General features: G+C 48.6%; 1 pseudogene; it reads left to right on the top strand.

The window, feature by feature from the left end:
• The first annotated feature begins 7139 nt into the window (after positions 1–7139).
• On the top strand, positions 7140–9068 carry LOC141372003 (uncharacterized; annotated as a pseudogene).
• The last annotated feature ends 5998 nt before the right edge of the window (positions 9069–15066 follow it).

Below are 15066 nucleotides of genomic sequence, written 5' to 3'. Positions count from 1 at the left end.
GATGATGGCTCCTGATACTCCAGTAAAGATATATAAGAGCTACTGGATATTCAGTTGAAGGGCATGTGACTTCCTGAAAGTTATGTGAGCTGAGAAAGTGTGACATTCAGTTAGAAAGTTAGTAGGAGAATAAAGCTCATTTGACTATCTGAAAACTCATAACACTCAGGAAGAACCTATGAGGTGTCCTGACATGCAGGCAAGCAAGGGACAATCTCTTGATGCTCAGATTGTCTGGTGGAGAACTTATACTCAGGGAGAGGAGGGAACACGCCCTTCATGCAGGTGGAGGTGTGACCTCCTCACACACCTACAGGAAGGTGAATCTTCTTAACATGCAGGTATAGGAGGTGAACATTTGTCATCCTCCCGTCAGTGAGTTTCCGTCTCCTAAGAATCAGAAAAAATGAAACCTCTGGATATTCCGGTGATTGTCGTGAGAATTCCTGACCCTCAGTTGTAGGAGACACATCTTCCTGCATGTAGGTCCCAGAGAGGAGACCTGGAGACCCTCATGTAGGAAACACCAGACCCTGAGATACTCAGCAGTGAATAGAAAGTTGGGCTTTGTAGTCCTAAATTAGAGAAGTGCACAGTGGATCTTTGAAAAGTGTGCTGATAGTATGTACTTGGAAGAGGGAAAGACAGTTTGCCCTACACAGGGTTAAGGATCAAATAATCTGGTGAGCCCGACTCACTGTGATCATTGACATGCTGCATCATCTTGACAGAGGGACAGAGCTGCCCCTCAACCCATGATTTGGAACAGGAATGTGGTTGCGGTTTGCATGAGGGGCAGATCCTGACACTGCACAAAACTGGATCCTCAGATGATACCGAACCTTCGAAGGGTAACTGGGAATGAAGATCCTGGCCTTGGGACAGAGGGAGGGGGCTGCACATGAGCCCCCATCAACCGAGGGTTGCAGAGGACCCTGTAGAGAAAGCTGGGATCTTGTTTCCGCCCGAACCGGTTAAGCAAAGGGCTCGTTCCTGTCCTGAATATTGGGGAGTGAGGGGGGGATGTAGCCATGCTGATTGGACAGGAGACCACAGAGCTTTGTGAGGTCACTGGGCTTCCAGGACAGGCTGGGGCAGGATTATGAGAGAGATGCTGCCAACTGCCATTCTGCTGGCCTTGGCAGTGCCTGTGGTTGCCAAAGATAACGCCACGTGTGAGTGAGTGTCAGGGACTCCTCTGGGGGTGGAAAGAGTGTCTTCTGAATAGCAAGCCCCACCCAGACTCCCTCTGTCCAGGGCTAGGAAGGAGGCCAACTTGGGCCTTAGTAATCCCCTGGGTCTCAAGGGTGTGACCCACATCCCCAACTCAGACCATCCTTGCTCCCAGCTTCAAAATCTGAGAGACACCAGGGCTGACCCCTGGGCTCCTATTCCTCCCATAGCACAGACGCTGGGGACCTTCCCTCACCTAGAGACTGACCTCACTGCCTCTTGCACAACAAGTCCCAATTTTTAGAAACCACATTCTTCCCATAGATACTGAGGTGCCCTAACTATGGCTGACCCCAAAGACTCCAGGGTATTGTCATGGCGTTCTTCTAGGGTCCCGCCTCCACCTTAGATTCTGACTGCCCCCATGGTACCCCCAAACTCTTGTGGCCTCTCCCCAGTTCCCAGAACTTCCACCCCTGGAACCCCGCTGCTCCACACACGTGGGATCACTGGACTTGCCTTGGCTACTCTCCCTCCTCCTGCCTCCATCCAACCCCACACTGCAGCCCCAAGACTCCTGTGACTCTTTTCTGATTCTCCCACCCAAAATTGGCTCTAATGACCTCAAGCCATTACACCTCTCTCTCTCCACCTCTAGCCTCCCCCTCTGCCTCGGGATCTCCCATATTTCTAGGGCCCTTATCATCGGTCCTGTTTCCTATGGCGCCTTCTTTCCTCACCTTGGGGCTACACCCACAAAACCCCAGAATTCATACTCCTCAAAACTAGTTCCTGAAGCCTGCAGCTTCCTGCTTCCCTACCGCCCTGACAGCGCCTCTCCTCAGCAGCTCCCCCTCGGACCCTCCACACTCCCGGTTGCTCCACTTTGCCCAGCCCCCTAGCCCTGATTCCCACATCATGCAGGTGCGAGGACAGGCTGTGCCTCTTCTTGGTTTGAACTGTGCCCCTGATCTCGCCCCAGTACACCCTGTGGTTTACGGTTCAGGCAAAATCCACCGGGAAGTGGCCGTATGGTCGGAGGGTAGGATGGAACAATCGGGGCCTGGCCCTGGATGGTCAGCTTCCAGGTATTCATGTCCCATAATAACCGACGGTACCATGTGTGCGGAGGTACCTTGCTGAACTCCGATTGGCTGCTTACTGCTGCTCACTGCTTCGTCTCCAAAAATTACGTATGGGAGCGCATGGAGGGAGGTCTTCAGAAAGGCTCTTCCCAGAAAGGGACATTCTCCAGGGCTCTCTGTGTGCAGTCTCCCCGGGGCTCTGGGCCTTTTGGCAACCAGACCGTGAGTGGGTGGGCCCAGGCCCTTGCTGAGGGAGGGCTCTGAGGATCAAGGTCACCAGAGGTTTCTGTCGAGCCTGTCCTTTCTGAGGATAACCTGGCTTTCCTCTGCGCCACAGAACATTATATGACTAGAGACTGATTTTGGAGCAAGGGAAATTATTTATGGGAACGATAAGCCAGCGAACCCGCCTCAACAAGAGAGATGTGTCGAGAAAGTCATCATTCATGAGAAATACATCCCCAGTTTAGAGCACAATGACATCGCTCCCATGAAGATCACCCCTACTGTTCCCTGTGGGCAATTCTTCAGAATGGGCTGCCTGCCCCAATTTAGGGCGGGCCAACCTGGATTTCGCCATGCCTGCTGGGTGGCTGGGTGGGGATTCTTGAAAAAGAAAGGTGTGTATGGGGGGGGTCTCACAGGTGTAGGGGCACTGCTGGTCATTCCCTCAGTGGTCTCTGAAGTGCAGGGGCCATATGCGGTGCCTTGTGGTGATGTCCAACAGAATGCGGGACACTGTCCCCTTTTATTTATTTTTTTTGGTTCTTTTTTTAATTTTTTTTGTTATGTTAATCACCATATATTACATCATTAGTTTTTGATGTAGTGTTCCATGATTCATTGTTTGTTCATAACACCCAGTGCTCCATGAGGAATGTGCCCTCTTTAATCCCCATCACCAGGCTAACATATCCCCCTACACTCCTCCCCTCTAGAACCCTCGGTTTGTATTTCAGAGTCCATCATCTCTCATGGACCGTCTCCCCCTCTGACATACTCCCCTTTTCTTCCTCTCCTGTTATCTTCTTCTTTTTCTTTTTTCTTAAAATATGTTGCGTTATTTGTTTCAGAAGTACAGATCTGTGATTCAACAGTCTTGCACAATTCACAGCGCTCACTGTAGCACATACCCTCCCCAATGTCTATCACCCAGCCACCCCATCCCTCCCACCCCCAACCACTCCAGTAACACTCAGTTTGTTTCCTGAGATTAAGAATTCCTCATATCAGTGAGGTCATGTGATACATGTCTTTCTCTGATTGAGTTATTTCACTCAGCATAACACCCTCCAGTTCCATCCACGTCGTTGCAAATGGCAAGATCTCATTCCTTTTGATGGCTGCATAATATTCCATTGTGTATATATACCACATCTTCTTTATCCATTCATCTGTCGATGGGCATCTTGGCTCTTTCCACAGTTTGTAAAAAGCCCATTTTTCAATTTACTGCTGAGTATCAGAGGATCTGGTGTTTCCTACCTGAGTGTCCTCTCTGGGACCTACATGCAGGAAGATGTGGCCCCTATATATGAAGGTCAGGAATCCTCAACACAATCACCTGAATATCCTGAGGATTCATTTTTACTGATTGTCAGGAGACGACATCTCACCGACCGGAGGAGGACAAATGCTCACCTCACATACCTGCATGTTTAAAAGTTTCACATTCCTATACGTGTGTGAGGAGGTCACAACTCCACCCGCATGAAGGGCAGTATTCCCTCCTCTCCCTGAGTGTAAGTTGTCCAAAACATAATCTGAGCATCAAGAGGTTGTCCCTTCCCTGCCTGCGTGTCAGGACACCTCATACATTCTTCCTGAGTGTTATAAATTTTCAGATTGTCAAATGAGCATTATTCTCCTACTAACTTTCTAACTGAATGTCACAGTTTATCAGCTCATAAAATTGTCAGGGGGGCACAAGCGCTTCAACTAAATATCCAGTGGGTCTTATATATCTTTACTGGAGTATCAGGAGCCATCATCTCCTAAGCCTAACCCTAACCCTAACCCTAACCCTAACCCTAACCCTAAACCATAACCCTAAACCCTAAACCATAACCCTAAACCTTAACCATAACCATGACCCTAAACCTCACCCTAACCCTAACCCTAAACCTAACCCCTCACCCTCACACTAACACTAACCCCTCATCCTCACCCTCACCCTCACTTTCACCCTAACACTAAACCCTCATGCTCAATCTCACCCTCACCCAACCCTAACCCTCACCCTAACCCAGGACTGGTCATCAGCGAATCTGGAAGGCCAGCCCTCCAGAGCCCCGGCTAGCCCAGCCAGGGTCTCCCTGAGCTCAGAGCGAGCCCTCCCCTGCCTGCCAAGCCAAGTAATTGTCCCTGAGCTCCATGATGGCCTGTTCTTGACCCTGAAGGTGAGCTGGCCCACTAGGAGGGGAGTCCAGCTGGTGGGACAGGCTGTAGATACAGGACAGAGTGACACCATGTGAGCTAGCAAGAGCCACAATCTAGTCTCCCTCACTGAGCCTGCTCAGGAGCAAGAGTCTGGGTGCCATAGGGGCCAGCACACAACAGGGTCTGTGGTGACCAGGCAGCCATGGACCCTAGGGAGAGCCCACTCTACCCTCTCCCCACTCCTGCCTGGCCTCACCTCTCCTCACTGTTGGGCTTCAGGACCAAGAGCCAAGACACATTGGGCTGGCTCAGCTCCAGCTAATAAATATTTTGCATCCCCGGAGTAGCTGAATTTCCTGGGCCCAGAGGGACGAATGGCTGTGGACAAGGACTGCGCTGGGGAGGATGTAGGGCCTTGTAGAGGGTGAAGGATGGGGCAGGGGCCGAGTCCTGGGGCCACTGCTCATGTCTACTAAGGGCTGAAATCACTGAATGCCCACGGGGTCCCTCATTATAGTAACGGCCTCCTGCACATCTAAATCCTACTGTTGCGCCCCTCCACCCCAGCCTCTTCCCTGCCCCTCTGACTCCAGGCAGGGCTGCAGCCAGGGACAAGCTGGACGTCCATCCCAGGTCCTGCCAGGGAGACAAGGCAAAAGGAGGAGAGGAGAATGGGAAGGGTCGGACTGATCTTCTCCCTGTCCTGAGTTGGCCTCCATTGATGCCTCCAGGTCCTCTGGCCCAGCCCATCACTTAGCTGGACCCTGAGAGGGAGTGTGCATTCCAGCAGACTTGAATGCATTCCTGCTGGGTGGGGGATATTGAATGACCTGTGCGTCCCCAGATATCCAACCCACCTGGCCTTGCACGCTAAGGCCTGCCACGCAGGGTGGCCGTGGTTGTGGAGCCCAGTGGCCTTTGGGCCACAGAGCAGTTGGCGGTGGTGAGGGAAGATGGGGTCCCCTCCGGTGCAGAGCCATGGGTCTCTTGTACATCGGCCACAGGGCTGGGTCACTGTACAGGTACTCTGTGCAGGTCCCCTTTGCACACCTGTCCATGACACACCTGGCTGGCCCTCTCGGTAGGGAGGCCTGTGTGCCTGGTGCACCTTTCCCCCACCTAACCCTAGAGAAGCCGCCACGTTAAAGTGTTTCCATGTCCAACCCTTAGGGACAGTTGGGAACTTGGGTCAAGAGAGGCAGGGACTGGCCCAAACAAAGGAGGGGTGCAGAGCCCAAGGAGCAGGGCTGCTCTCCAGTCCTAGCCCAACCCCAACCCTCCCATGAGGTTTGCTTTGGTTGTGAGAGCCCCTGAGATCCTCGGGGATAGCTACCCACCCTGCCTCATGTGGGCACATGACCTTAGCATCGCGATGTACTTAGAGACATGCGAACCTGCACACCCAGCCACACACACACACCACTCTGAATGCCCAGTTGGGGGTCAGAAAGGGAGGACACCCAGGGAGTGAGTTGGGTGAGAAGGGGGAAAGAAGAAAGGGGTTAGAGACGGCTGGGCCATGTGGCAGGGCATCAGGACTCCTGGCAAGGACACAGATCCAGAGCATGGGGAGGGGAGACAGGCCAGGCTGATGGTCAGAGGTCCCCAAGGGGCCCAGGGTGTTCCCAGGGAACTGGGAGAAGACAGGTTCTGGATTCCGGTGTCCACCACCACCCTGGTCACTTGGGAGTAGGAAGAGATACCGACCCCCAAGTCCAGAGGGTCTACAGCACAAAAGGCCTTAGCTTACACTTCTGTCACTTGGGCTGCAGAGATGCAGTGTCCCAAGGGTCCCACAGGCTTGTAGAAGAGCCTGTGGGCCTTGGATCTCCATCCCTGACCCACTGTGCTCCCAGTCCTGGGAGAAATCTTTGTACCCCCTTGAAGTCCTTCTCAGCAGAGGACACACTGGGGGCTTGGGGAGCTGAGGACCTGGGTACGGAGAACGTGGCAGAGCACTGGGCCACCAGTCTGGAGACCAAGTCAGGGCTCTCCTAGTTTCAGCCTCAGGGACCGCACTTGGAAGAGGATCCAGAATCACAGCTCTGGTCAGTGTGAGGTGGCCTTAGGGAAGAATGGAGCACCAGGACCGGAGAGGGAAATGGGGACAAGGGAGGCTTCTGAGGTTTCTCACATCGCCGTTGGAACCCATAGATTCTGCTCCTGTGAGAGACACAGACGCAATCACAGAGAAGGGGACAGAGAATGAACACAGGACAGAGGGAATCAGGAGAAATCCTAGGCCTCCCGGGGCTGTGGGTGGGCTATGGTTGTCCCTGTGTGGATGCGGCATGGGGGAGGGTGAGCATTGAGAAGCCAGAGGAGGGGGGCACTCGGGTGGCTCTTGTGTGAGGAGGAATTTGGTAATGGGAACCCAGGCAGTGGTGACTTCACTTCCCTGACCACAGAGCCCAACAGAATTTGGAACCCTGGTAACCAGGCACCCACATTCCTCAGATAGCCCCCTGCCCAGCTCATTTCATTGGAGATCTTCAATCCAAGATGTTCGCATGTTTCTTTACGAGGTCCGTAGGCTGCAGGTGGAAGAAAGCGTGCCCTGCAGACGCTGTCCCCTGCTGGGGATTTCATGTCAGGGCTCCCCACGGCCTCTGGCCATTTGGCCGGAAGGACATAAAAATGACAACAGGGGGCCCAGAGCCGGCCATGCAGCCCCACTAAGTCTGATGAGCTGTGTAGCCCCAGGTGCCCTCCCTGTGTGTGTGTGCGTGTGAGTTTCTGTGTGTGTGTGTGTGTGCGCGTGTGTCTGTGTGTGAGTGTGGGTGTGGTTGCACGTGTGTGAATGGGGGTGTTTGTCTGTGTGTATGTGCATGTGTGTGTATATGCGTGTGTAAAGAGGGGTCATGCAGGGTGAGGCCACCCCGAGCAGGAGCAGGCTGATGAGGGGTCAGATACCAAGTGGGCAAGTAATGTTCAAGGTCAAGGCTGGTCGTGTGGGATGGGGTGTGCGGGTGCTGCCCCTTCTGCCCGAGGTTTATCCCGATAGCCATGCAGGGATGGGTCACTGATTCCCGGATGCAGGGCTGTGTACGCACAGGTCTGTGTCTGATCTGGGAGCAGCAGGGGGACTGGGCAGGAGGACAGTGTGGATGGTCGGGAAGGGCTATGATAACTCAGGGCCGGCTACCGGTCCCTGTCTTTGCAGAAGGGACGGAGGACATGGAGAGGAGGCTGGTGGACACGCCATACATCTCCTCAAAAGAGGAGGTCACCCCACAGAGTTCCCCAGAAGCAGGTGCTGGGGATTGTAGGTGAAGACCTCCTACATCACCCAGACTACTGTCCTAAGTGGTTGTCCACCGGACAGTGGTCCAGGAGCTGGAACGCCTGGAGGTTGAGGCGGAGGGTGAGAAGGCTGGGGCTGGGTGTTTGTGGTGTGTGGGGACAGGTCATTGCTGGCCCCACAGGGAGGAGCCCCCAGAGGCTGGTGTGGGGCCAGGAGCAACGACTGGGCACAGAGCACACAGCGGTGGACTGCAGTCAGGGAGACGTCCCCGTGAGGGTTCCTTCCCAGTTGTGGCTTCTCTGGGAGACCATGGGCTGGGCTCTGTCTCTGCAAAGGCCCACAGAGAGCAGGCATGTGGGTGAGGTTTCTCCTCTCACAGCTGCTCCACCACCTGAGGAGCTCAGCCGAATCTCGAGGGAGGGTTGATGCCTGCAGTGACTTCATTAGGACACCAGAAGCCGGAAGGTGACGCAGCACCTGCCCAGGGAGAGCCTGGTGCTGTCCAGGAAGAACTGGCACCTGCTCCCACGACAGCCCCTGCCCCTGCTATAATTCCTGCCACTCACACTTCCCCCAACCCAGCCCAAGCCCCTGCCTCGGACCCAGATCCTGACTCAGCTCCTGCCCCTTCCCTTTCCCCTGCCTCTGCCCCTGCCCCAGTCCCTGCCCCTGCCTGTGCTCTTGTTCCTGCCTCTGCCCCTGTTCCTGCTCCTGCCAATGCCAGAGCCACTGTCCCAGACCCAGATCCTACCCTCCATCCTGCCCCTGTTCGTCCTCCTGCCAGAGCCGCTGCGCCTTGCCCTGCCCCTGACAGTGGTCCCGTTCCTGCCCCTGACCCACTTCCTGTCCTTGCTCCTGCCCTGGATCCTGCACCTGCCACTACTGCTGACCCTGTCCTTCCCCTTGCCCCTGTCTCTGCCCCTGTTCTTACCTCTGTCAATGCCCCTGTCCCTGCCCCTATCCTGAGCCCTGCCCCTACTCCTGCTCCTGCAGGGCGCCCAGAGCCACATCCAGAGCCCACAGCCCTGCAGGGAGAGCCCCTTGTACAATTACTCTTAGTTCCATCGTCTGAAACCGAGACCCCGCCCGATTGTTTCATCCCCTCGCCCTGTGTTCTTTCTCTCTGGTACATATCAACTGTTATTTTATCCTTCCACGTCCTATATACTGTTTATTATTTGTTTTAAATATAATTACTAGTTTCCAGTTGAACACGTCATGAGAATTAAGTACATGCCCAATGCTGTCCCGTGACACTCCAGAACATTGCCGCAAAATATCTCATTCCCCAAAGTTGTCCCCAAACCAGAAGCCCTCCCTGCCCTTTCCTCCCCAATCCCAGACCCCGGCAAACCCTAAGCTGCTTTCTCTCTCGGTTCCTTTATGTATTCCTAATGTCTCTGTAATTGGAATCACAAAATAGGGGCCTTTGTGTCTGCCCCCCTATTTTCAAAGGGGATTCTTTTCTTCTGTGTTTATTTGTCATAAAATTTCCCTTATTTGATATTGAAATCCCCAATGGATTACACATCAGATGTAATTCATAGAGGCCATTTTAGGAATTAATGACACAATCTTGGGGCCGAGACCCCTGGTCCTACAGGGACACTAGAGCATGACCCAGAAAGGAGAGGGCTGGTTCCTCCTGATATCCACACAGAAACCAGGGAAATGCAGAAAGCTGAAAGACACACCACAAAGGGCAAAATCATTGCCATAAACTGTGATCCGTGGCCCAGTCAGGCCACTGCTCCTGCAGCAGGGACCCAACAAGTGGCAGATCCGGGGAGTCTCCCCTTCCTTCCCGGGGAGGAGCGGTGCGGGAGCGCACCGCAGGGATCTGCTGGGTTTGGAGACTCCACACGGGGTCGGGTGACAGAGATAGTAACGCTCGGTCACAGGCCAGGTGAGCACGGATTGCAGCCGGAGACCGGGGACAAGGGAGTGACTGCTTTTCTCTGGGGGCGCACTGAGGAGCGGGACCCCGAGTTCTCAGCTCCTCCAAGTGGAGATTGGGAGGCCACCATTTTTGCCCTGGTCCTCCAAGGCTGTACAGAGAGCTTGCAGGGAACAAAACTCCTGAGATCAAACCCGAGCAGCTTGTTAGCCCGGACCGACAAGGGTGGGGCAATTCAGCCTCCGGCAAAGACATTTGGGAACCAAGGCAACAGGCCCCTTCCCCAGAAGATCAGCACAAACAGCCAGCAAGCCAAGACCAAGTTTACCGATCAAGGAGAACGGGAGAACTCCAGGGCTAGGGGAATACTGCACATAGAATTCATGGCTTTTTTTTTTTTTTACCACGAGTCATTAGTTCATCAAAGTTAATTTTTGTTAACTGTTTTTTTTTTCCTTTTTCCCTTTTTCAACCAACATCTTATCAATCTCTTTTAAAAAAAACATTTTTTATTTTTCATTTTTAGAGTCATATTTTATCACTTCATAGTAGTTACCCTTATTTTTGGCATATATATATAAGTTGTTCTCTCTTTAAAATTTTGAGATACAGTTTCTTCTAACAGATCAAAATATACCCTAAATCACTAGTGTATGGCTCTGTTATAGTCTCCAGCCTGATCACATTCTCTCCTTTTTTCTTTTTTTTTTTAATCTTTCTTTTTTCAAACAACTTCTTATCTTATCAAGTCCATTTATAAAATCTTTTATAATTTTCATCTTTACATTCATCTTCTATCGCTTCATTGTATCAACCCTTATTTTGTCCATATATGTCTTTCTTCCTTTAAAATTTTAGGAGCCATTTTTTTCTAACAGACCAAAATACGCCCAAAATCTAGTGTGTGGCACTGATCTATGCACTAGCCTGATCATATTTGATCATATTCTGCTTTATTGGTATTGTTCTGTTTTTGTTTTTATCTTTTTTTCTTTTTTTTTCCTCTTACTTTTTTCTTTCTTTCCCTTTCTCTTCCCCTGGTTTCAGGTCTTTTCTGATTTATATAGAGCATATTTGCTGGGGACTTTGTAAACCTGTTAGCATTTTGTTCTCTCATTCATCTATTCTCCTCTGGACAAAATGACAAGACGAAAAAAATCACCTCAGCAAAAAGAACAAGTGGTAGTACCGTCAGCCAGGGACCTAATCAATACGGACATTAGGACGGTGTCGGACCTAGAGTTCAGAATCATGGCTTTAAATATACTAGCTGGGCTTGAAAAAAGCGTGGAAGTTATTAGAGAAACCCTTTCTGGAGAAATAAAAAACTAAAATCTAACCAAATCGAAATCAAAAAGGCTATTGATGAGTTGCAATAAAAAATGGGGGTACTAACTGCTAGGATAAATGAGGCAGAAGAGAGAATCAGTGATATAGAAGACCAAATGATGGAAAATAAAGAGGCTGACAAAAAGAGGGAGAAACAACTACAGGATCACGAGGGCAGAATTCGAGAGATAAATGATACAATAAGACGAAACAACATTAGAATAATCGGGATCCCAGAAGAAGAAGAAAGAGAGAGAGGGGCAGAATGTTTATTGGAGCAAATAATAGAAGAGAACTTCCCTAATGTGAGGAAGGAGACAGGCATCAAAATCCAGGAGGCACAGAGAACCCCTCTCAAAATCAATAATAATAGGTCAACACCCCGAAATCTAATAGTAAAACTTACGAGTCCCAGAGACAAAGAGAAAATCTTGAAAGAAGCTCAGGAGAAGAGATATGTAACCTACAATGGTAGAAACATTAGATTGGCAACAGACCTATCCACAGAGACCTGGCAGCCCAGAAAGGACTGGCAAGATATCTTCAGAGCACTAAACGAGAAAAATATGCAGCCAAGAATACTATATCCAGCTAGGCTGTCATTGAAAATAGAAGGAGAGATAAAAAACTTCCAGAACAAACAAAAACTAAAGGAATTTGCAAACACGAAACCAGCCCTCCAAGAAATATTGAAAGGGGTCCTCTAAGCAAAGAGAGAGCCTAAAAGCAGCAAAGATCAGAAAGGAACACAGACAACATACAGTAACAGTCACCTTACAGGCAATACAATGGCACTAAATTCATACCTTTCAATAGTTACCCTGAATGTAAATAGGCTCAATGCCCCAATCAAAAGACACAGGCTATCAGATTGGATTAAAAAACAAGACCCATCCATATGCTGTCTGCAAGAGACTCATTTTAGACCCAAACACACCCCCAGATTGAAAGTGAGGGGGTGGAAAACAATTTAACATGCTAATGGACACCAAAAGAAAAAAGCTAATATAAGGCAATCCTTATATTAGACAAACTAGATTGTAAAACAAAGACTGTAATAAGAAATGAGGAAGGACACTATATCCTACTTAAAGGGTCTATCCAACAAGAAGATCTAACAATTGTAAATATCTATGCCCCGAACATGGGAGCAGCCAATTATATAAGGCAATTAATAACAAAAGCAAAGAAACACATTGACAACAATACAATGATAGTGGGGGACTTTAACACCCCCCTGACTGAAATGGACAGATCATCTAAGCAAAAGATCAACAAGGAAATAAAGACTTTAAACGACACACTGGACCAAATGGACTTCACAGACATATTCAGAACATTCCATCCCAAACAACGGAATACACATTCTTCTCTAGTGCCCATGGAACATTCTCCAGAATTGATCACATCCTAGGTCACAAATCAGGTTTCAACCAGTACCAAAAGATTGGGATCATTCCCTCCATATTTTCAGACCACAATGCTTTGAAACTAGAACTCAATCAGAAGAGGAAAGTCAGAAAGAACTCAAATACTTGGAGGCTAAAGAGCATCCTACTAAAGAATGAATGGGTCAACCAGGAAATTAAAGAAGAATTAATAAAATTCATGGAAACCAATGAAAATGAAAACACAACTGTCCAAAATCTTTGGGATACAGAAAACGCAGTCCTGAGAGGAAAGTATATAGCAATACAAGCCTTTCTCAAGAAACAAGAAAGGTCTCAAATACACAACCTATCCCTACACCTAAAGGAGCTGGAGAAAGAATAGCAAATAAAGTCTAAACCCAGCAGGAGAAGAGAAATAATAAAGATCAGAGCAGAAATCAATGAACTAGAAACCAAAAAACAGTAGAACATATCAACGAAACTAGGAGCTGGTTCTTTGAAAGAATTAACAAGATTGATAAACCCCCGGCCAGACTGATCAAAAAGAAAAGAGAAATGACCCAAACCAACAAAATCATGAATGAAAGAGTAGAGATCACAACCAACACCAAAGAAATACAAACAATTATAAGAACATATTATGAGCAACACTATGCCAGCAAATTAGATAACCTGGAAGAAATGGGTGCATTCCTAGAGGTGTATCAACTGCCTAAACTGAACCAGGAAGAAATAGAAAACCTGAACAGACCTATAACCACTAAGGAAATTGAAGTAGTCATCAAAAATCTCCCAAGAAACAAAAGCCCAGGTCCAGATGGCATCCCAGGGAAATTCTATCAGACATTTAAAGAAGAATTAATACCTATTCTCCTAAAACTGTTCCAAAAAATAGAAATGGAAGGACAACTTCCAAATTCATTTTATGAGGCCCCATTACCTTGATCCCAAAACCAGACAAAGATCCCATCAAAAAGGAGAATTTCAGACCAATATCCTTGATGAATATGGATGCAAAAATTCTCACCAAAATACTAGCCAATAGCATCCAACATTACATTAAAAGGATTATTCACCACGACCAAGTGGGATTCATCCCTGGGCTGCAAGGCTGGTTCAACATCCGCAAATCAATCAACGTGATACAATACATTAACAAAAGAAAGAACAAGAATCATATGATCCTCTCAATAGTTGCAGAAAAAGCATTTGACAAAGTACAACATCCTTTCTTGATCAAGACTCTTCAGAGTATAGGGTTAGAGAGTACATACCTCAATATCATAAATTCCATCTACGAAAAACCTACAGCGAATATCGTTCTTAATGGGGAAAAGCTGAGAGCATTTCCCCTAAGGTCAGGAATGCGGCAGGGATGTCCACTCTCACCAGTGCAGTTCAACATAATATTAGAAGTCCTAGCCACAGCAATCAGACAACAAAAAGAAATCAAAGGCATCCAAATCGGCAAAGAGGAAGTCAAACTCTCACTCTTTGCAGATGATATGATAATTTATGTGGAAAACCCAAAAGACTCCACCCCAAAACTGCTAGAACTCATACAGGAATTCAGTCAAGTAGCAGGCTATAAAATCAATGCACAGAAATCAGTGGCATTCCTATACACCAACAACAAGACAGAAGAGAGACAAATCAAGGAGTCGATCCCATTCACAATTGCACCCAAAACCATAAGATACCTAGGAATAAATTTAACCAAAGAGGCAAAGGATCTGTACTCAGAAAACTATAAAATACTCAGGAAAGAAATTGAAGAAGACACAAAGAAATGGAAAAACGTTCATGCTCATGGATTGGGAGAACCAAAATGGTGAAAATGTCAATGCTACCTAGAGCAATCTACACATTCAATGCAATCCCCATCAAAATACCATCCACTTTTTTCAAAGAAATGGAACAAATAAACCTAAAATTTGTATGGAACCAGAAGAGACCCCGAATAGCCAGAGGAATACTGAAAAAGAAAAGCAAAGCTGGCGGCATCACAATTCCGGACTTCCAGCTCTATGACAAAGCTGTCATCATCAAGACAGTATGGTACTGGCACAAAAACAGACACATAGATCAATGGAACAGAATCGAGAGCCCAGAAATGGACCCTCAACTCTACGGTTAACTTATCTTTGACAAAGCAGGAAAGAATGTCCAATGGCAAAAAGACAGTCTCTTCAACAAATGGTGTTGGGAAAATTGGACAGCCACATGCAGAAGAATGAAACTGGACCATGTCCTTACACCACACACAAAAATAGACTCCAAATGTTTGAAAGACCTAAACGTGACACAGGAGTCCATCGAAATCCTAAAGGAGAACACAGGTAGCAACGTATTCGACCTCAGCCGCAGCAACTTCTTCCTAGAAACATCACCAAAGACACAGGAAGCCCGGGCAAAAATGAACTATTGGGATTTCATCAAGATAAAAAGCTTTTGCACAGCAAAAGAAACAGTCCACAAAACCAAAAGACAACCGACAGAATGGGAGAAAATATTTGCAAACGACATATCAGATAAAGGGCTAGTATCCAAAATCTATAAAGAACTTAT

Source organism: Callorhinus ursinus, unplaced genomic scaffold (genome assembly GCF_003265705.2).
Source record: "Callorhinus ursinus isolate GAN/ISIS: 27379988/994484 unplaced genomic scaffold, GSC_fseal_2.0 scaffold279, whole genome shotgun sequence".
NCBI classification, from domain to species: Eukaryota; Metazoa; Chordata; class Mammalia; order Carnivora; family Otariidae; genus Callorhinus; species Callorhinus ursinus.
Note: the sequence above shows the minus strand (reverse complement) of the source record. Positions and strands in the feature narration are given on the sequence as shown.